Source organism: Haemaphysalis longicornis, unplaced genomic scaffold (assembly GCF_048455015.1).
Source record: "Haemaphysalis longicornis isolate Haplotype H1 unplaced genomic scaffold, Haemaphysalis longicornis Haplotype H1 scaffold_2, whole genome shotgun sequence".
NCBI lineage: Eukaryota > Metazoa > Arthropoda > Arachnida > Ixodida > Ixodidae > Haemaphysalis > Haemaphysalis longicornis.
The window spans coordinates 3,213,330-3,236,444 of record NW_027526295.1 but is presented as its reverse complement, the minus strand read 5'-3'; the positions used below and the strand labels follow the sequence as shown (position 1 = coordinate 3,236,444).

The 23,115-nt window shown below is 47.7% G+C and overlaps 1 long non-coding RNA gene across 1 annotated transcript; it reads left to right on the top strand.

Moving 5' to 3' along the window:
* The first annotated feature begins 6,232 nt into the window (after nt 1-6,232).
* Nucleotides 6,233-11,715, top strand: LOC144166967 (uncharacterized). The gene is made up of 4 exons (XR_013321795.1): nt 6,233-6,478; nt 9,193-9,289; nt 11,439-11,517; nt 11,606-11,715. It is a non-coding gene; the product is annotated as an uncharacterized LOC144166967 (long non-coding RNA).
* Nucleotides 11,716-23,115: the final 11,400 nt, after the last annotated feature.

Below are 23,115 nucleotides of genomic sequence, written 5' to 3'. Positions count from 1 at the left end.
TAGTGTATTTGCATGGTCAGCATGTCTTCACGAGTTGTGATGCTTTAATATTGTTTAAGTGTGAATCTGTTAATGCAAACGTGACGACATGTTCTATTTTTGTGCTGACAAAAGTATGGTTGAAGAAGACATTATATTCCTTAAGTAGTTAACACGCGTATGGAGCGGTCGTGAGCATGGTTAGATCTATAATTGTGTCAACGACGAACAGAACCTCTGGATTTGGTGGTATCAGTTGGAAGAATTACCGCTTGACCACCTTGTCCTGCCTTTGCACCAAATACGGATCACGGGCCGCACAGGTCGTCAGAACTCACGCATGTCAAGCGCGCCTTGAAAGCACGGATAGGTTCAGAACTTCCTGTATTTGCGTGTGCGCAGGTATGCAATGTCTCCCTTGCCGAAAAGCTTAGTTACGTGCGTCAGGTATCATCCACTGCGCACACGCGGAAGTTCAGGCTGTGCGTAGAGTATGCGCGACCTTTGTATGGGTGTCTCGATGAGAACCAATGCGCAGGGAGAATTCTTTTCTCTCTCGTTAGTGTATACTGGGATAGTGCATTTGTTCGTATACTAATCTGCGTCAGGTTTTTTTTTTATTTTACAAATTGGGAGATCGTTCACACTTTAGCACCACGCAACCTTTGGCTCTAGCTAACTAAACAAGGACTTAGAGAATGTGTTGCGGCCTTGGATTCAGCAAAACTGAGTCCAGGGCCTGTGTTACTAATTGTATAACTGAGGCCTGTATAACTAATTTGAGGAGTTGCATGCAGTGGAGTAGCAATGAAGGTTCCCCCAAGTGTCCTCTGGTCTGGGCGATCAACCGAATAAAAAGATGTAAAGAAAATAGATAACGATAATAATAGAAGGACACGTTCGGCAGCCAGCCAGTCTAGTGTTGTGAAAATCCCTACGCCAGAAACATGTGGAGCTTTCCCGCTCATGGCAGTCCTTTCAACAGTGATTACTCTGCAATTTTGTAGCGAAACGAAACGTTTTTTTGCACAGCTAATGTTTGGGATGAACACTTGCTTTAGGCACAGTTTCAAGTCGCGCACGTTGCGCGACTGGGTTCCTGAGCCATGGGAACTATCCCATAGAAATGCATGGGGAGTTAGATTTGACAGCGAATTACACAAACAAATATTCAGAAACCTGAAATCTTCTTTTAGCGTTTTAATCTTCACGTTGACTTCTAGCTTTATGCCAAATATCATTTTCCTAAAGTGGTTTTTCTAGGTTCCCGAGAGGTTGTAATTTTGAGCGAGAAAGCTGGGTATGAAAAGTGCGTAAATGTCCTCGTTGATTGATTGTAGGGTTTGACGCGCCGACGCAACGCAGGCAATGAGGCGCGCCGTAGTGGAGGGTCCGGATTAATTTTGACCACCTTTGGCCGAAATCTCGTACAAACGGGCGTTTTTGCTTTTCGCCTCCATCAGGAAAGCGGCCGCCGCGGCTGGGAATCGAACCACGACCTCGTGCTCAGCAGCGCAATTAGCTCTCCTCGTGAATTTCATATGCTGCAATAAAAGTCTCAAGCTTCCGTGGAAGGTCGAAAAAAAATTTTATTTTGGTTTCATTCATCAAAATCACATAACAAATTGATGTGAGCCACACAGATTGAAGGCGGGCCGGTTGGTACATAACTGACTTATAAAACAGCGCTAGAAACAGGACTACAGAAAGGGCACACAGACAGGGCGCTGTCTGTGTGCCCTTTCTGTAGTCCTGTTTTTAGCGCTGTTTTATAGTAAGCCAAATGGTGGCTTCGCCGTTCAGTTCAGAAAACAAATGACGGCTGATACAACGATCAGTTCTAAAAACAAAAAAAAAGTAAAATAAAACAGTTGCCTTGTGCCTGTGTGTTGCGCTTGACAAACGAGCTGCTTAAAAGAGGTCTTTAAGAGCCGGTTTCGCTTCGCTGTCTGTGATTAAAAGGGATGCCGTGGAAAACACGCGTTGCGCGTTAGCTGACGTCCCATTTACAACGAAAACTGCCCCTGCGAGTCGGGAAAGCAAGGGAAAGTGGCTAGCGTTTGCTTTCCGTTAGGTCGGAACCGTTTCGGAACAAAGCTTGCAGCGTGCAGCTTGCAGGAGCAGGTGTGACCGCAGTTCCTATTACATCGGCTCTCCTGTTTCGGGTGGATTCTCGAACCAATATTTTAGGCCTTCGTCAACGCTGCTTCGGGCAAAGGCGTCCGATTGTCTAGACAGGATGGACAGTATTGCAAAAGGTCCTGGGGGAGGAGCGGGGTTGGGGCGTAAGCTGATATGCGAAATTGTGCAGTGAACACAAGCACCGCGCCAGCGTCCCGATTAAGGCGAGGTGGGATGCAATCACCGACGGTTTTGGACGCAAAAAACAAAAGTGAAGGGTGGGGAGACATCCCAACCCTTTTGTGCTCGCAGCCGGGGCGAAGGCGCCACTAAGGTAAAAAATAACAAGGCGAAGTTGGTGGGAGAGAAAGGTGGGGATGCCGCCGCGGTAGTTCCCCACGACGGATACCAATGGCTTAGAGCCGCGGTTATTACGCGGAGAATCGCGACGAACTTCGTAGCAGCGCTGTATATAAGGCCATAATTGTAGTAGAATCGCTGCTTATAAATATACCGTGCTTGTAATCCGCCAATCGATTTTGACAGTACTGCGTTATTGTTAAATTCAAGGCTCCGGCTTACTAATGTTTGAACTTGGGCTGGTGGGATGTTTTGCGTATTTTTGCATATTTGACAGAAAACAGCGCGTAGAAGGAAAAGTGCGCTTTGTTTTGGGAAAAATACATGTTATTCCATTCCCATTCCATTCCGGGCAAAATGCGCTTAACTCCATTCCCATTCTATTCCTTGAAGCATCGTCGCCATTCCACTCCCATTCTATTCCGGGGTCGCGAAAATGTGGAATGATTCCTGATTCATTCCAATTCCGGTCTGGTAACTCCGCAACACTGATACTCATCGCTTTAACAAAATTATTGTGGGAGGAGATTGCTAATACATTGCTTTATTTGGTCACATGTACATCCATGCATGTCCTTAACACGTGTTTGTTCCCTGACCCACTCCGCTCTCTTCTTGTCCTTTAATGTTACACCTATCATTTTCCGCTCCATTGCCCGCTGAGTTGTTCTCAATTTTAGTTGAACCCTCTTAGCTAGTCTCCAAGTTTCTGCCCCGTATGTGAGTGCCGGTAAGATGCAGCTCTCATACACTTTCTTCTTCAGCGACAATGGTAGGCTGCTATTCATTATCTGAGAATGTCTGCCATATGCACATATTAGTAGAGATTAAGAAGAAGAAATGGACGTGGGCAGGGCATGTAATGCGAAGGCAAGGTAACCGCTGGTCATTAAGGGTAACAGAGTGGATCCCTAGAGAAGGAAAGTGCTGCAGGGGGCGGCAGAAAGTTAGGTGGGCAGATGAGATGAAGTTTGCGGGGATAAATTGGTCACAGTTGGCACAGGACCGAGGTAATTGGAGAATAATGGGAGAGGCCTTTGCCCTGCAGTGGGCGTAGATAGGCTGGTGATGATAATGATGATGATGATGATGATGATGATGAAAGTCTAGAGTAAGGTCGATGAACTGATTAGCTTCGTTTGTTGGGGAGGCGTTTGGAGTGGAGAGGAGGGGCCAGCTGATTGAAGGGTAGTTAAAGTCACCGAACAAAAAGGTAGGGGCATCGGGAAGTTTTCTTTTGACTTTAGTTAGGGCGCACTGGAGTAAAGAACAGAAAGAATCGGGACTCTCGGGAGGCCTATAACCGATACCAAATACAGCCGTAACGGTGCGGTTTCGCACACACATCCATGTTAGTTCGAGGGTGTCGTCATGGAATAAAAAAAGTGGAACATAAGGTATTGCGGACAGCAATAAGAACACCACCCCCCCTTCGGTCCAGTCGGTCACGACGATATATGCTGAAGTTCAGATTAGATGGGAGTATTTCATCATCGCTAATGTCAGGATGTAGCCACGTTTCTGTTAAGAGTATGATGTCTTCATCAACGTCTTCGATTAGGCTATGAAGGTGGTCACGTTTGGGAATTACGCTGCGACAATTCGTGAAAGCGACGTTAAAAAGATGGTAAGTTAAGGGCCGATAGCGTGGCAAGGTCGTGGACGCCTTCACATGATGTAAATCAGTGGTAGTGTTTGCATTTGTAGATGATTCAGTAGGTGTGGGGTCAGCAGAGACATCTTGGGTGCATTCTACAATTGTATCACTGACACAATCGTAATAGTAACAACGTTTACCTACAAGAAGTTTATCAAGTTTCAGTTTAAAAGCGCATTTGGCAGGATGTATGTACTTGAGTAGCTTGGAGCGGGCCAAGCGAGTGGCGGCAGCGAAATCTTCTCTAATCCCATAATTATTGTTTTTCAGCTTGGGTCCACAAGATAGAATCCCGTCTTTAGCCTTGAAGTTAGAAAATTTAAGGATAACAGGACGTTTTTTGCTGGCCGTAAAGGTGCGGATACGGTGGGCTCTCTCGATGTTGCTTGAAAGCAGCGGCAAGGAGAGCTGCGTCGAACAAAACGCTTTAACTTTTTCTTCCGATTGCTGCCATGTTTCTTTGGGGTCGTCATCAAGACCAAAGAAAAGAAGATTATTCGGACGCATGCGATTGCTTCCCTGTTGAAAATTCCATCAACCAACCATCAAGATTCATTGCTGGAAAGGTTGATTGCGTTTGATGGTCGCCTTGGAAAGCTTGATGTACGTAAGAAACTGTAATGGAAGCTGCTGGAAGGGGACGCTGGAAGGTGCTGGCAGGCATGGTGGCATGCCTGCCAGCCCCTTCCATCGTCTTCCACCACCTTCTTCCATGCTTGCGGTGCAATGGCGGCAGATGTTTGCGTGACGGCAAGCTTGACTGCTGAATTGATGATGGAAATGCATTTTCTGAATGAATGACGGCAGAAAGCCAAAATTTATACGAGAGCGAAGCGCTTGTAATAACAGAAACATAGCGGTGGCATTGACCGTTGCGAGAAAATTACAAAAGCTGCCTTTTTGAAAAGGTGTTGCAGAAAAAGTAATAGGCACGCTGCACAATGACGGCAGATGCTGGCGTGACGGCAAGCTTGACTGCTGTATTGATGATGGAAAAGCATTTTCCGAACGAATGCTAGCAGCAAGCCAAACTTCATTCGATAGCGAAGGACTGATATAATAACAGAAACATAGCGGTGGCATTGGGAATATCGAGAAAAAAAAACAATAACTGCCTTTTTGATAAGGTGCTGCTGAAAACTTGGCATATTAGAGAAAAGCTACTTTGATTAGTGCTTCTTGTTTTTAAGCCAGAACTTGAAGGGCTGGTATGAAACTGTATGCCCTTTATTCGCCGTTTTTGGTGTAAGGGGGGCAGTTCCGACCCTTACGTTGAAAACATGGACAGCTTTTTTTCGCTGCGACAGGGTCAAACCGTACGTGTTTATTTTCGCTGTGCTGAGCCCGTGGACAGAACCGTCCGTGGCATGGCTTAAATTGTACGCGGCAGACTACGGGTCTAGCCGATCCGCTTCGCCGATCCGCCTTAGTTGTATTCAGCTGCCTTGAGACAGATTCAACCACGGTATTATTACACAACATAATTTTCATTCCGGGCATGCATGCCATTTCACTCATAGCTACGTTGGCAAACGTCGGGGAGAACGGGAATGTGCGATATCTCTTTTAGGTTGAGATTGCTGGCTACACGGCTCAAGGTGAGCCTGTTGTTGGAGACCGGTGCGTGCCCAAGAAGCGGTATGACTGCCGGAATGGGTTATATACGAGAAGCAGTAAACATAACTCACAATATTTGTGCATTCATTGGCGATTCAGTTTGATAAACCAAATAAATGGCGCTTGTTGGGGTCTCCCTTTCGTTTGTGGTGGTGGTGTAGTGGTAACGTGCTCGCTTTTTGTTGCAAAGGTTGGTGGTTCGATCCTCCGTGTCTGGTTTTTTTTTTTTTCGCTGACAGCACGATATGATTTTTTTTTAAAACGGAAAATGTGCCTGTTCTTGGTAGTTTTTAACCAAAAATGATTTCCTCCCAAATGATGTCGGAGGTTTATTCCACAACTTAATTGCTCATATACAGGATAGCCCAACAAACTCAACTTTTTGCTGGGTATGGCAACCTTATCTTTCTGTTTACATTGCTGGGTATGGCAACCTCATCTTTCTATTTACATTGCTTTATGTGTCTATGTTCAAGCCAGAATTTGTTTCGACGCATTTTGTTTACTTCGCGCTTTGTATGAACTGCATTACGAAAAAACAAAGGCACAGCCGAAACCGAAACCCCGGCCTCAGTACTCCACCGCTCCATCCAGCAACATCGCCACGCCATCACGCCGTCGCATTCCCTTCTTCCTGGCCGCCGAGTCGGTGGAGTTGTACGCGCTTGTCGAGTGGCTTTGTTGTGGTTGTTTTGAAGACATTGGATTATTGTTTCGACGACGATATGTCGCCTGTGATTTAAGGTAAGTGACTAGACAACTTTTCGCACTTTGCTTGTGTATTTAACAGGGCAGGGCTCTTCCGTTCGGTGTTAGACGTCTGCGTCGTCGGTTAGCCCTAATGTTTTTTGACAGCGACTGATTTTGAGGGTTACGTCGTTACGTAGATCTGCCTTTCGACCGCGGATATTGCGTGCGGGAGTAACAACAGTAGGGCTGTTCGATTTACAGTCCCGGACTCACCGCCGATTCTCTGAAAGCAGTCAGGCATTCGATTTTCTTGTGTATCGGGGAATCCTCGGACTCCCGCGGAATATCCCCGGTGAATTCGAGTCTGTGAATCGAAGAGCCCTATGTTTGTGCCGTTTGTAGGCTTTTTGTTGAGCGAAGTAAGATCATACTGCTACGTTGGCTAAACGGTTTGTTGCTCGCAACAACCGATCGCCAATACGCGCGGTGGCCGCTCCAGGTTGAGTTCGCAAGGTTTTTTTTTTTTTTGTGGGTAGTTCTTTTTAAGGAATTGCAATATTGTACTTCTTCGCATCATTTTTCGTACCTGGACTGGAGTGGTACGCTTTAGGTAACTTTTAGCCGAGGCACATAGCAGTCTACACTACACTGCAGGGATTGTCATTTTTCAAAGCGGTCACTCACTAAAGTGCACTAGTACAAACAAGGCTCTCTGCGTTCAGATTGAGGGTACGATGGCTGAAATTGGCGTCACACTCGCAAGCCCCGCATGTGCAGTGAATGTTTGAGTGTTCCAATCGTTCGATAATCGCATATATGTTTGTGCATGTGTATCAGTAGCACCAAAAACGTTCATTTAACCCGAATTTGCTACCACGTCGAAACTACATGCGTATCGTGCCTCTGGTGCAGAGGCATACGCAATGCTGGCCGCGCATGGGGAGCGTTTAAGCATTGCAACATTCACTACCGTCTCCGAATAATTCGCGGCCACGCGTGTTGCTCAGTTAAATTTTGTATTGGGCTCTCATTCTGTGGATGAGTGCACCCCGCACAAGAGCAAATGCTTAAAAAAAAAGTGGGTCTCCTCTGGACTGGTTAAGGCCGAAGGTCTCTTTCTAGTAGCTTGTGTACATAATTGCACAGCAAAGAATACACTCTTTGTTAAAAACACATGACTTGATGTAAATATAGTTCTAGAAAATATACCGCTAGAGAATAGATGGGAGAACAGCCTTTTCTAGATGGTTATATCACCCTGAAAGTTTTTTTTTTTATTTTTCAGAAGAGGATAACCTCTTTCTCGTCGCAATAATTTTTTAAGCACTGGCTATTGTCATTATTGGCAGTAATGCATTATTGTCATGTTTCAAATTTTTGAAAATAGTTTCAATGGGTTTGATGTCCATGTGAGCACAACCTTAAATCTCGTTCCCTATGCTTCCCTAAGACATCGCAGCCATTATTAAGGTCTAATTATATTCATGTTTTCAAGGAAAAAAATTGTTGTCATGATATTGACGGTACCAGTTGAAAACATGCACCGACACATCATGTGGGCTTCAAGCAATGCGTGGGAAGGAGAATTGAACCCGATTTAAGCTGCAATCACCTAGGAGAGACTTCGGAAACAAAAAAATTGCTTCACTTGTATTTTTGTTCAGCAGTTCATCACAGCCTTTCCAGCCTCCTTTGGCAGCATTGTTAGGCTGTGTCTAGCGTTCTGTCCAGACGGAACGGCAACTGTCACTAAAGTTCCGTCCAGAGGAAACACAACTCGCGTTGAGAGCAGTCTCTCTTGATTTTTACCCATCCGGCCAAACCGCTACCGCTGACTGACTAGCCAGAATCACTGATAATTATTAATAATTACAGATGATCGGACTAACTCTAGCTCAATCTTGACGGATCTCCAAGCCGCCACCCGACGCCCACTTCACAATGTTTCAGCGAGAGCAGTCGGTCTTGATTTTCACCTAACCGGCCAAACCGCTTCCGCTCACTGACTACCAGACTCACTGTAATTATTAATTACTGGTAATAATTAGAGGAGATCGGGCGTAACTGGCGATGGCTACGTCGGCCTTGGCTCCAGCGAGCGGGAGCGGCTCGGCCACTTGAGTAAAAAACCAAGGCCGACTACTCTCATCGCGTGAATTGTAAAGCGGGCGTGAAGTTTTGCTATTACAAAATGCTAACCACGGCCACACGCACACAAAAAAACGGTGCGACAATCGAACCAGGGACTACAACGTCCGTAGTCAGCCGCGGAACCACTACACCAAATCCCAGAATGAGAAAGGGCGGCTAATCGGCTGGTTTTGATTTGGCGTTCAGTCTGGATGGAACTTTAGCAGTTTTTAGCATTCCGTCTGGACGGAACGCTAGGCACTCCATAATTGTTAAGACAACGTTATCATCATTTAGGTCTGCGCTTTGTCACAGAATCGTGGAGGCAATTTGTCGTAGTAGCAATGAGAGAGCTCATCTCGGTACCTTTTTACCCATACATGAACTGGTCATAATGAACGGCATCTACTTCCAAAGAGAGAATTGAGTTAGAAACTTGTTCGTTGACACTGTCACTATGCTGTGATAGTCACTTCGGCCATCCTTACATCCAGTTAATGTGGTATTTTAACGTTCTTATATTCTCGCTTGGAGTGTGAAGAACACCTTGCTCGACACCTTAATATCGCATTTAAAACTTTGAAGGATTAAGGCTAATGCAACTTGCTTGTTGTTTGCCACTCACTTCTACCTTGCAGGCTACTGACTGTTACACCTTGCAGTGGAGATCAGCTGGTATGCCCTACTTGGTGATCTGGATGGACCTCTCATCAGATGTCACGGGCTGTTTTTCAGGTTGGTTACAATAGGTTAGCGCCTAGTTCTATACAATTATAGTGCAATGCTATGACGTGCACCGTGAAATTCAGTTACCAGAACTTGCCTAATTTGACCGAGAGTGCAGTGCTTTGGTCTTCCAATAGCACTGTATATATATGCATGTCGGCTTCTTCATTTCAGCAATTTATTGCTCTCCGAGTTTGGAATCAGTGAATTTGGATGTATTGTGTTTAACGTCTTTATGTATTGTTTAACATGAACCTTTGCTGCCATTATACATTGGACTGCTGGAACACAAGCACGAATGTGAGATTTCTTAGTAAAAAAGAGAACTAGGATGCACATGATGCAACATTTAGAAGTGACACAGCCGCTTGATATCCCCCTTTTGGTGCAGCCCGCCGAATGCTCCTCTCCGCCTGTGAGAACGATAGCTCTCTTTCCCTCCGCCGCGTCGCCTGTGGTGCACGTTATCGGTGATGCGGTGGCGTCAATTCGGAAAGCAGCCACACAATCAGCCATCGGCGCTAGCAGTTCATGGTTCGGCTGTAGTGTTATTGCGCTTTGTCATGCTTCACTTGAGACACCTTGCTGAACAGGCTGCAAGCACATATTTACGTGGAGTAGATGCATGGTCCTTAACATGGCATTGCACTATTCAGCTTGTTTTACTGGAATTTTCGATTGGGTAGCGTGTTCGTGACCTTTGGGCTTTTTCTGAAGGAACTTTCGGCTGCTGATGACGACAGGCGAAAATATCAAGGAGGCATGGGACAGCTTAATTTTTTCCAGGTTCGACTCAATGTGCGATCAGCTTAGGAGCCAAACTGAGTTCACAATTGACAACTTTTGTTGGATCTTAAAGGGCCTTGAGAACAAAACATTCCCTAACTTTCTGCATTCCATCAAACATCCCTCTCTCTCTCATAGAAAATTTGTTCTGAGGTTCTTAATGAGGTGGTTTGGTCAAATAAAAGGAACGATGGGTCATTTTGCTGCGCTGGATGTAGCAAAACATGCTGTAGTGTGTTGTCAACCGACATGGCGCTGTTTGTCTGGTGGCTGTCTGTGACAATACGGATTATGAAGAACCCCACCTCTTACACAGAGTTGAGCACACTAAAATTCAGGTTACGGAGCCGGTCATGCTTCATGTTCCCGGTAAAAAAAATACCCTAAGAGGATAATGTCAACCATGGAAAACCCCCGCAGGACAAACCAAAGGAGCCTGCAGGCTATTTCAGTGGCACCGCCGGTTCAAGGTTCACAGCTTATATCAAGGCCGAAAATTTGTTGACTTGGCAGCCATAAATTACTTTTTCCTGCATTGACATTTTGTCAGTAATCAGGCTGCAGTATGGTTCTTTTAGTGACCGCAAGCTTTGTCCCTCCACTTGAAGCCGTTCCTTTATTAGGTTTGTTACTCGAGTCTCTTGCAGAAGGTCCGACAAGATTTTTAGTGTGCTTTGACACGGCAGCTTCAGCAGTTTTCGTATCTCATCATGCTCGTATCCTTTACAAGAAGTCACCTTCCACAACACTTTGCCGCAACGTGCGTTCTGGCCTAGTCAGCACACCTTATCACTATTGATAATCTGTTCCATGGCAAGTTTGGCACACCCGTTCTCCTTCTTGTGCGGCTTCCGTAAAGGTCTTTAGTGCTTGCACAGCTCGGTTGTCCTCATAGTGTTGAACGTTCTCTAAATTCATCACAAGTTTGCTGAAGTTTTTGCAAGCGTTCGTTTAGTCTGCACTTTCATCTCAAGACTGTGCGTTTCTTTTTGTCGCTTCAATGCATCCAGCCAGGTTAAATGTCATCTGGCATTCTTCACCTTTCAATTTAACGTGTTCCTAACCTTCAACACACTCGCCTGAAGCTACATTTTCTTGCGCCTGGTATTCGTTGGCTGCACTTTGAGCGTAGAATTCTTCTAGACGAGGGTGTTTTGCTTCTTTCCCACCTGCTGCTCACGCATGTTATCGTGAAATTCTCGCATGCATGCATGCACGCTTGCATCTTGCTAAAATCCTTTCCCGGGAAAGGCATTGCCACCATGCGGTGGCTTTTAGAGCAGTGCCGGTCAAGAGCACCCTTCCATGACCTGAAGGGAGTCCTAGCAGGGTGGTTTCCACTTAATTTGGTGGAAATGTTCTTTTTCTGCAGGCTTTCGATTTTTATGGCAAAGAGGAATGGCAGAAGCAAGGGACCACATCGGAGTAACCATCTCAGAATGTTTAAGGAGGTATGTGAAATGTGAATATACATTTGTTTTGAGTTGATCTGGATTTGTATAAGCTTTAGTGTGTAACTCAGTTTTTTTTTCTTTTCAGCTGCCCACCTGTTCGAAGATAGTCACCATATTTGATATTTAATGATAATATATTCGACGTGAAAACCAAGTTTGTTTTGTGTAATATTTTGAAGCACCCCAGCACACACCTCTAAGCTCTCATAAAAAGAATAAGTTTTCAGATCATTGTAGGAGGATAGCAGAAAAATGATCACGACATGAATGGACAGAGCAAAACGCATACGCAAGCTTACTTATTTGCTGCAAATCTTATTTTATAAATTTATTCGCAAGAAATGAAACCAGTTTTTAATTAGCATTGCATAGCACCTTTCCTTTTCATGTCGTCATCATTTTTGTGCAATGTCGCATATCTGCCGTCATACTGTCACTCGACCTGCCAGCATCGACGCTACCATTGCCGTCAGCTACCGACGCATGCCGTCATCCATCACCCTGCCAGCATGCAGTCATCTGCCGTCATGCCATCACTAATTCCATTACCATAATCCACCATGTTGATTTTTGGTGGATTCCATCAACTCCACATTTTCAATAGGGTAGGGACGATACGGAGATGTCGTGTGGGTTAGGTAGTCTTGATGGTGAGAGTGTGCCCGAGGAGGCTGATGGAAAACACCAAAACGCATGCGTGGAGACTGCGAAACCAAGAATGAGAGCTCCCAAGGAGGTTAGGAAGGAGAGAGAAAAGCCATGTGAGGAGACAGATGCCGAGGGGACAGGGGAACGAGACGCAATCAGCGGTCTCGCAAAACCGGCGTTTGCGATGGAGCTTCGTAGCTTTACTGTCGGTTGCGGCCGTTACCCAGATTTAGTCGGGAGCCGCGCAGTAAGGGTTGACGCACTAAGTTCTGCGACCTGGCCGTGTGTCACAGGCCCCAGTTCTGAGTTGTGCCAGGACGAGTGCATGCCGGGAAAGCTAAAAAACTGTCTTGGTCAGGCCGCTGCTCAGAATGCCCATAGCGTGTCCGAGCGGGTTTTGGTAATAACAGATGTTGGTGAGGTGTTTGCAGCGAGGCTCTATACGTAAGGGAAAGAATGACCCCGAGAAGGTCGTCGCGCTCGCGGGCCGACACTCCGCTCCAGCATCAACCCTTCGCTCACGCCGCCAGCACGGCATTGCCGTAAGTTGGGGCATTGGAGAGACATGGCCGCGGGGCCTATGGGGCAGGAAACGGTGTCGCATTTTGCGATACCACTCCGTCTTCCCCGAAGTTGTGTTCGCCTCATGGGGCTAAATTGCCGAGACTTGCGTTGAAATTGCAACGCTACACGGTCCAGATCATCTGCAGAGGGGTTGGAAATACTCGAATGCACTACCCTGCTTTCGGAATGTCGCTTGGGGAGGCCATTATTGAATTGCCTCCAGCATTAATGCTTCCCGACGGACGTGAACGTTCCCGTTCACCCGTTCTTTTCCGTCGGTGGTGTGTGTATGTGCCTGCCGTGGTTGTGCACGACGAGATGCCTTGGGTGCTCGATCCGTGCACCGAATTGATCGATCCGCGCACCGAACGGAACTTTCTGTGCACCGCAAGTGAGCGGAAGCACAGCCGAACATTCTTGAAGGAACGTTATCAGGCTACGCCGTGAAGGAGGACATTTGCGCGCGTGCGCATGGTAGCAATGCAAACTTTCTTAACGTTTTATTTTTGTTGACTGCAAAATTGCCCGTGTTGTTTGCCAGTCCTTATTTCTTTTGTTCTTGTTGTCGAGTGCCGGAATGTTTGTGCGTGTTTGCTGTTATAGCGCGCATCAGTGTTATAGGTTGAGTTGTCTCGTTGTTCGTGGCGTTTACGCGTCCCGGAGACACGACCCAATTTCTTTTTACTTGCACTTAGTGTTTTCAGCAATTTTTGTTTTCGGTTTGCTGGAGTACTCCGTCCCGTTTGAACGGTTAGTGAATAGGTTGTGTCTGTAGCTTGGCTGAGAGAGAGTTCGGATTAGCTGAACTGCAGAAATGATAGGGGGCTCATTTGTGGTTATACCTAGCTCATTCCAAGTGGTTTTTTTGTTGGTTTTGTTCCGCTGTTATTGTTGAAGCAGAGATGAAACAAGTGGCCCTTTTAAATTCTTTTCGGATTGACTGAACCAAGAGGTCAAGTAACCCTTTTAAAAGGGGGAGTTGTAAGGTCCACTTATGAGCTCAGTGGCCAGGCGCCCGGGCTGCGCGTGAGAACCCGCCACTCTCTCTGGGGGCTCAGCACTGTGGACTCTACGCTGCAGCCGTCACCAAATCGTCACGGCGCGCACGGGAGACCGACCGAATACCACGGGGCTAATCCCCCATTGAAAACGCAGACGGCGCCGCCGGGTTCCGAAAAGCGCCGGGGAGGTGTGATTACCGACGTCGGGACGAGCGCCGCGCGAGCCTCCATTGTTAACGCGCCCCGGCAAGCGCGACGCACAGTCGCGCCCTTCGCCCTTACCCTTGAGGGTCGTACGGGCTGGCTGGCCCGCGAGCGGTCCGTTGACCCAAAGATGGCGACGACTCACTAAATATTCAGTAGCGCGCTGAGTGACAGCTGTCTACGCGAATTCGGGCACTCCCTTACGCGTGTATGAACGCTACAGGGGCGTTCCCGAGAGAGCGGGAGATCGAGGTGTGGCCGTAAGAAATGGTTCTTGTCTGGGGGCTGAGCTGGGCAGTTCCCGGCGGGACAAGGAGTCTCGACCGTTAAAGCTAGGTTGGGATTTCTGAGCCCCCCCCCCCCCGGCTAGACGTTAAGATCGCGTCGGGGGTTTAGGGTACAGCGCCGTACCGGGCAACTAGACGGATCTTGCGGCGAGACAGAGTCTCGGCCGTCGTTTCTCGAGCGCTTTGTGTATGCTCCGAGGGTAGGATAAATAGACGAAGTTGAGAAGCTGAAGTGATTTATGCGCACTTGGAGCGAGCGTCTAGCTGAATTTTGAAGTTTTTCTTTTCATTACTCATGTACCCAGTTTTCCTACTGTAAATGGCTGTATATGAACTCTTTGTTTCACTTATCAACCCCCAACGCCTGGAGCTTGTCAATTCGACCGCCGTCTCCAAGAACTTCAACACCATCGCCCTGCCAGCACCCTGCCGAATCAACCGGAGCCCGGGTGATTGGGCTTCTGATCGACACCGGACTTCGGGGAAATGAACCACAAACTTCTTCACTCCCATGCATCAGCAAAAGCTCCTTCCGTGGCACACTAACATTCGTCCAGAACACTGGACTTGACTGTCAGCTATGAACTCTCGGACAAATGAGTATTTCGCCTGGGTTGTGTGTGTGTGGTATTCGTGTGCGTCTGTGTGTTTGAGCAGTGATGTGTGCGTGTAAGGTCTTTTCATATATTTTGATCTGCCCTTCACCCCCGAGTGATGTATCTGGCTGACATCGCCCACCCAGTAAAGATGAATATCTCTCTCTCAACCTTAAAGATATTTATCTCTTCACCCATTAAAAGTTTCTCTATAACTAAGTGACTAAAAGCAATTAAAAGGAACAGTTGCGGTAAAAACGATTGCATAATATGTTTTTAACTCAGCACCTGCCTTTCACTCACTCTTGAATCAATGTTACTCACTGTCTAGTGGTGTTGATGCCAATTAATTCAACCACTTCGCTCTCCCTTCAGTTTCGCTCACGTCGTTGCACACATCCAACAGAAGACCAACGAGGTCCTTCATGAGCTCTCTGAAATCACCAACCAAATACACAACCTTGCGGTAAAGCCCCTGGCGCCTTCCCCACCATCCCCGAATCTACCTCGAACTACAGGATTTCCCACTCAATATAATCCAAATGGCAGTAAATATAATCCGACTCCAGTGAATATAATCCATATGCCAACCAATATAATCACGCGCCAACCAATATAATCCAGGACCCACGCAGTGCAGAACACATTCCACCCCTGTGGAATTTAGTCGGCAACCACAACAAATCTGGGCGCAATGTATTTTCATCCGAGTTGGATGAACTAGGTAACGTGACCAGTTTAAGCAGACGACCTAAGAACTTCGCAATTAAACAGTCACGTGACTGTCCAGCACTCTCGTATAATTACTATACTAAATCCGAGGATGGTGTCATGGGTATGAATTATCGCATTTAAATTGCTCACTTACTCGAAATTTTAGGGGAACCACCGGGATGCCTAACTCTCGACACCCAATGCGGGTCCGAGCGTGGGACAGGTGGGGCTGCTGTCGTCGTTTAACAGCGCCACCCGCGGAAGAAAATCGCGAAAATGGTTGGGAGCTCTCTCGTTAGCGTGATTATGTTAGTCATACGCAACTCACAATTCTTTGTCAGAAATTAGGTACGGGCGACACGCGTTCCGTTTAATTACCTATTATCGGTACTTAATTCATTAGTCGTTAGTCATTCATTTGTTTAAAAGTCAAATTGATGTAACCAGGGCTTGTGAGGTACCAACTTAAAGGTCTCGATAGGGGGAATCACGTGGGAGAAATCAAAAATTGCTTCCTGCTTATAGTCATGCGATAGTCAGATAGTCACGTGAGTGATAGAGTTGGTTAAATGCCAAAGTAATGCCCCTAGGGCTTGTGAGGTATCAACTTAAACGTCTCGATAAGTGTAATCACGTGGGAAAAATAGAAAATAGCTTCCTGGTTGCAGTTATGAGATAGCCACGTGAGACCTAGATTAGGTTAAGAGTCAAAGTGATGGCACTAGGGATTGTGAGGTATCAAATACAAAGGACTCGATGAGAGGAATCTCGTGCAATAATTAAAAATTCATTCCTGGTTATACAGTAAAGCCTGCTTACATCGGACACGGATATATCGAATTATTGCCTATATCGAACCATTGTATAACTATGGTAAAAATTACATGCTTTAAAACTTTTTATATCGAACGCGATTTCGCTCACAATGGATATATCGAAATCTCCCGTGCGGGATTTTCCGCTCTCTTTAGGTGTCACGTGAACGGATGGTGGGGTGGTCTTTACCAGCTTGGAGCAATGGACACAGGGAAGCCGTTGACGTGTTTAACAACATACATTTAATGCACGCACAAAAAAACCCTCAGGAAAAGCCCTCAATATTTAAACTACATACAAACGATAAACGCTCAACCTTCTACAATCCCAAAATACAACTCACATACAACCCCCTAACTTAACAGCCCAATATACCATTCAAATCAAAACTCAAAAGTCTCTACAATAACGTCCTACACTAAGTACACTCTAAATACACTCCTTAACCAAGTTCTAGTTAATTTCTCTCGTACCACAACTCCCTAGTTGTGTCCTTTACAACTGCGTCCCTACTGTACTGGCCTACCCCGCTGTCGTCGGCAGTGACGTGCCGCACCCGCTGCGTGGCCGCGACTTGGTGGTAGCCGTCCTCGTCTCGCTTCGGTGCCTGCGTTCGAAGCGCGCGGTCAACCCTTGGACGGCATGGGCAACGCGCATCCTCACTTCTTTCCTCTGTGGCTACCCCCTGGTAGCCGCTCTCGCTAGAGGACCTTGATGCCGGCGTTCGACGCGCGCGGTCATCCCTTCGGCGGCGTGCTTCCTCGGTGGCTACCCCCTGGTAGCCGCTGCCGGTGGAGGTTCAAGGTAGGCTCGGCCCGAACGTAGTCTTTCGTGGCCGTCGAGACGAACGTCGACGGAGCGTGGATGTTGGCCGCTGGTGCCCGACCGATGCCGCTGGGGCCACGAATACACAAGTTCGTGGTGCACCTAGGATGACGGTGCCGATGCGAAGTCAGCCCGCTCCCGCCCAGGCTCGGATGGTGCGGTCGATGGCCTGGCCGCGTCCCCCTGGCTCGTTGCGTGAAGCTCACGTGCTCCGGCCGCCTCCTGGTTGTCTGCCTCCCGTTGTCTTGCGTCCGCTCTCTCTTTGTGCGCCCCGCTTTTATACCCTCTGTGCTCTCCCGTGGCGCACTCTCATTGGATCTTCGCCTCTTCTATGTCCTTATATGGCCATCTCGCCACTTGTCCCATGCGCGGCCTTCCCTGATTGGCCGACCAGTGCGCTGCCACCTTTCCCCTTGATTCTTCGGTGCGTCGGCGCTGGAGCTTGCTGACTGGCGCGCTCCTGGCCCGCTCTTCAAATGGCCGTTCCTTTGTTCTTTTCTTTCTTGTTTTTCGGGGGTTTGATGCGTCCCCCTCTCAGGGGGTGCCCTGACACATGACAATTACCCCCGCTTTAAGAGTTTTTTGTAAAAAAAACTGCTGCAGCTTCGGCGCCGCTGTCGTCTTCTTTCCCGTGGTTGAGGAGGTGTCTCTGCCACTGATGTCCTCGTTTTCCACCACCGCTGCTCACTTCTCTCGTCACACTTTTTACTGCACACTTCACGTCACCAATTTTTTCGCCCTTGTCTGTAGTTCACTTGTGTCCCGAACACACACACTTGGTTTACACAACGTTCCCGTTTTATCACCAATACATCACTTTCTTAAACACTAATCTACTCAAACACTCCGCACTAACACATCATAAAAAATCAAACACATCAATGATCTCTTATTCAACAACACTCCTCCCCAATCCACACAAATTAACGTTTTTCCTCCTGCTCCTCAATCCGCACTTTGCAACCACTACTTCTACATCGACAGTTCATACACTTACACTAACCTACTCATACAGTCTGCCCTAACATCACAAAAAATCAAACACTTCAATAAATCTCAAGCTAGCAAACACTCCTCATCTATATACAATTCTAAACGACCTCATTTCCATGTACACGTCATACCCCTACAACGCATGTTCATCCGCATGATACTGCAACACTTGGGCTTTACTTTAATACACAACCTATTTCTCAGATACAAACTTCGTCCATCAATCATTCATATCTCTATTACATACCTCTGCACCAAGCTTGCCTTTTCACCATACTACAACATGTGTGCTCTACCACAACAGACCACTTATTCGTCACCGTTATGGGTCCTATTCTGTCGAAGTCGACTCCATAATTTTTATCAGGTTTGTTGACCTATGGCTTCAGCTTCACCGTCTTCCGCCTAATTCCATTTAGTACCTTTCGCTACACAATCCACTTGGTTATCACAACTATCTTCCTTCACATTGCTCGTGTGTCGATGGCACACAGCCTTGATCGATGGTCGAGCTACAAACCAACGCTTTACAATTCCACCTGCCACTCTGCGCTTGCGCGCTGCTTTTTGCCCCCTACGAGCTCGCAAGATCCTTAGCGCGTCACCTCTTTGTCGTGAGGTACCCTTCTCGTGGTCGCTGTGGGCGTTTTTCTCACCCTGTCTCATCTTGGCGCCTCGTCTGTTCATTCGCCCTTCTCCACGCCCTCTCTGGGCAACTTTGAAGGCCAGATCGCCTTTCAATTTGGTATTCCTGTTGTTCATTGATTGATTGTAGGGTTTAACGCGCCGACGCAACGCAGGCGATGAGGCGCGCCGTAGTGGAGGGCTCCGGATTAATTTTGACCACCCGGGGATCTTTAACGTGCGCCGAAATCTCGTACACACGGGCGTTTTTGCTTTTCGCCTCCATCAGAAAAGCGGCCGCCGCGGTATTCCTGTTGTATTTTGCATCCGGCCTACTCCTGGACGACTCTGATTTTCTGCACAGCTTTCTCTTTCGAATATTTGCAGGCTTTTCCTTACAGCCGTGTCCCTGCGCTTGCTTATCCGAAGCTCCCAACGTCCTTTTTCCTGGGTTCACTCGCCCCTGCATTGCCTCCCTGTCACACTTCTCTAGATCGATCTCTTTATCGACGTCACAGAACTTGGACAGAGGGCGCTGTTCTAGTTGGTCATTAACCTCGTTACGCGGCTGTAAACTTTTGCCTTTTGTAATAGCCTCCATTGCCGAAGCGTCCGCCTTAATGGCTTCGAAACTTGCCCTGGCCTTATCAGCGACAAAGCTTCTCTCCTTACACACAGGCATTTTGGAAGAACCACTACTAAGGCCTTCTGGTCTGATGCTACTCCCTGCGCTTCGTATAGCAGACACCCCATTTACACTTGTTAATATTTCGGGGACCATACAATCAGCTAAGTCCCTTGCGCTACAAGGTGGCAGAAAGCTGTCCTCGTCCGGCGCGTTCTCGGAGCGCTCATTGCCAAGCGTCTGGCCTGCGGTTAAGCCACGCCCGGCCAGTTCACTGTCTCGCGCTTCGAACGCGCCTTTCTCCTCAGCAGGTTGTCTGAGGAACCAATCGTTTTCCTTGTGTTGATTTTTACTCGCGGCGTCATCGTAATCTGCCACCTGCGGTCTATCAAGCGCACGTGCTCCCGCGCCTTCGCAGATCTGCGTGCTTTCCTCCTCACGTGCCTGGTATAGGTCAGCGACCCGCGTTCCTTCAGGTTCGCGTGCGGCGCGTCCACCATTCTTTTTGCGTGTCCCTTCTTCGAGCAGAAACACCACTCCCGGCAAAGACAAGATCACCAATAAAACACTGATGAACCTCGACGACACTTCTATAGAGCTCCTGACTAACTATATGAACGAGTGTTGGACCGGCAGCAAGCTTCCCAAAGAATGGAAAGAGGCAGAAGTGAGGCTCTTGCCAAAACCGGGGAAACCACCATGTATAGAGAACCTACGCCCAATTTCTTTAACATCTTGCGTGGGGAAACTCATGGAGCACGTCGTTCTACAGAGACTTCAGAACTACCTCGAGGACACCGATCGCATTCCACACACAATGTTTGGATTCCGGCCAAAGCTATCGACGCAGGACATACTACTGCAATTAAAAAAAGAAATTTTTGAGACCGCAAGCAAAAATGCACCCAAGGCAATTCTCGCACTTGACCTAAAGGGAGCATTTGATAATGTAGCCATACTCAGAAATCTCGCCTCCTTAGACTGCGGAGAACGTACATACGGTTACGTTAGAGATTTTTTAACAGCCAGACAGGCGATCCTGAAAGTAGGCGACCTGCAGTCCAAATCCCACAAATATGGAAGCAGAGGCACGCCGCAAAGCGCTGTATTATCTCCGATGCTGTTCAACATCGCAATGATAAACCTGCCCCAAAAACTTGGAAGCATTCCAGACATAAAACATGGTCTTTATGCAGACGACATCACAATATGGGTAGCCAAAGGGTCGGAAGGGGAAATGCAGGAGAGATTGCAACAGGCTGCAGATACTGTTCACACGTACGCGAAAGAATGCGGACTCGCCTGCGCTCCCCAAAAATCTGAACTCCTGCTGGTGCAAAAACGTCGTCATGACCTATCTACCTCGTTCTACATAATGATGGACGGTATACGCATAGAACCTACCGATCACATCAAAATTCTCGGCATGACCTATCAAGAAGACTGCAAGAACACGCGCCTACTTCAAAAACTGGACTCATCCACTGCTCAGAAAACAAGAATGATCCGTAGAGTATCGACTCAAAAGTATGGCATGAAAGAACAAGATACGATAAAGCTCGTTCAAGCATTTATAATTTCACGCCTCGCATACGTAACTCCCTACAAGATCCTCCAAGCAGCAGACAAACAAAAGCTCAACACCCTTATAAGGAAAGCTTACAAACAAGCCTTGGCCCTCCCACCGACAACATCCACCGAACGTCTTGCAGCACTAGGGATACACAACACCATAGAAGAAATCGTGGAAGCCCATCTCACGGCGCAGCAAGTCCAGCTCGGCCTCACGAGCACCGGTCGATCAGTTCTGACCTCTTTAAAGCTTAACGCTCTCACGGAGACGGAAGATGCGGGCATAGTCCCTCTAGAAATCAGGACAAGACTGAAACTTCACCCCTTGCCGAGGAATATGCATCCCGAACACCATCAAGCACGAAGAGCGGCTAGGGCAGAAGCTCTTCAACGTCAGTACGGAAAATCTGAGGAGGTGGTATACACTGACGCCGCGGACTATGCCCGGTATAAAGTAAAAGCTGCGGTAACCGCCACACCCCTATCCCTCCTCAGTAGCTTAACATTACGGAAGGCAACAACGCTGCAAGCAGAAGAGACGGCAATCGCCCTCGCAATCGCCCAAACCCGAGCATCCACCATCATCACGGACTGCCAAGCCGCATACAGAAATTATGCGACAGGAAGAATTTCCACAATCGCTCTCGGCATCATCCTTCAACACCTACCTCGGAGAAACATCAGAATAATCTGGACCCCAGCCCACTATTCTCTCTGCGGAAACCAGGCGGCGGACGCCTTCGCTCGAGATTTGGTCAGCCGAGCACCGTTAGAAGAATAGGAAAGGACAATATACCCCCTTCTCACGTACAAGGACATCACATACCCTCCAGTTTCTGAGCAACTAACCAGGCCCCAACAGGCTGCTCTTCGTCAACTCCAGACGAACACGTACCCACACCCTACGAGGCTGCACGCTATACACCCCACCCTCTATGATCCCCTGTGCAGACACTGCGGCGTCCCTGCCACGCTTTACCACATGGTATGGGAATGCCAAGTTAACCCCCACATTGACCCCATCCCTAACCCCCCCCCCCCGAGAGCAGTGGGAGAGAGAACTCGCTAGCTATTGCCCCAGCAGACAGCTGCAGCTGATCGAACGGGCGAAGACGGCGGGTTGCTCCAATGGCGCCCTGGACTGAGGGCTCCACCCACAAGGCTTTTCGAAGCAATAAAAGTTGTACTCCCCCTCCTCTTCCTTCGAGCCAGTGCTTTAGTTCAGCATGTGCTCTCTGTAACTGTGCACGTTTTACTTCAATTTCTCTCTTTTTCTCTTCACTCCTTCTTTTATCCACCTCAATGCTTCTTTTCTCCGTTTCAATCCTCCTTTTCTCCGGCTCAAAATTTCTTTCCTCTGCCAAAAACCTTCTTTCCTCCACCTCTGTCCTTTCCCTTGCTTTGCGAGATTGTTCAATCTTTGCATCCAATCTACCATGCGCTTTGCGGCTCTCTTCATCTAACAATTCAAAAAACTGATCTTTGTTCAAATTTCGCGTTCCCAATCCATTCTCGCAGCTGGTCAGACACGTGACTCGGCCTGATGCAAATATCCTGGGTGAGGATAAATCTATCCTGGCAGGCTCGCCAATTGTTTTTATTGTCACGTCAACGGATAGTGGGGTGGTCTTTACCAGCTTGGAGCAATGGACACAGGAAGCCGTTGACGTGTTTAACAACATACATTTAAAGCACGTACAAGAAAAACCCTCGGGCACAGCACTCAATATTTAAACTACATACAAGCGATAAACGCTCAAACTTTTACAATCCCAAAATGCAACTCACATACAACCCCCTAACTTAACAGCCCAATATACAATTCAAATCAAAACTCAAAAGTCTCTACAATAACGTCCTACACTAAGTACACTCTAAATACACTCCTTAACCACGTTCTAGTTCATTTCTCTCGTACCACAACTCCCTAGTTGTGCACCTTACAACTGCGTCCCTACTGGACTGGCCTACCCCGCTGTCGTCGGCGCTGACGTGTCGCACCCGTTGCGTGGCCGCGACTTGGTGGTAGCCGTCCTCGTCTCGCTTCGGTGCGGCGTTCCCTGCGCGCGGTCAATCCTTGGACGGCGTGGGCTCCGCGCGTCCTCACTTCTTTTCTCTGTGGCTAC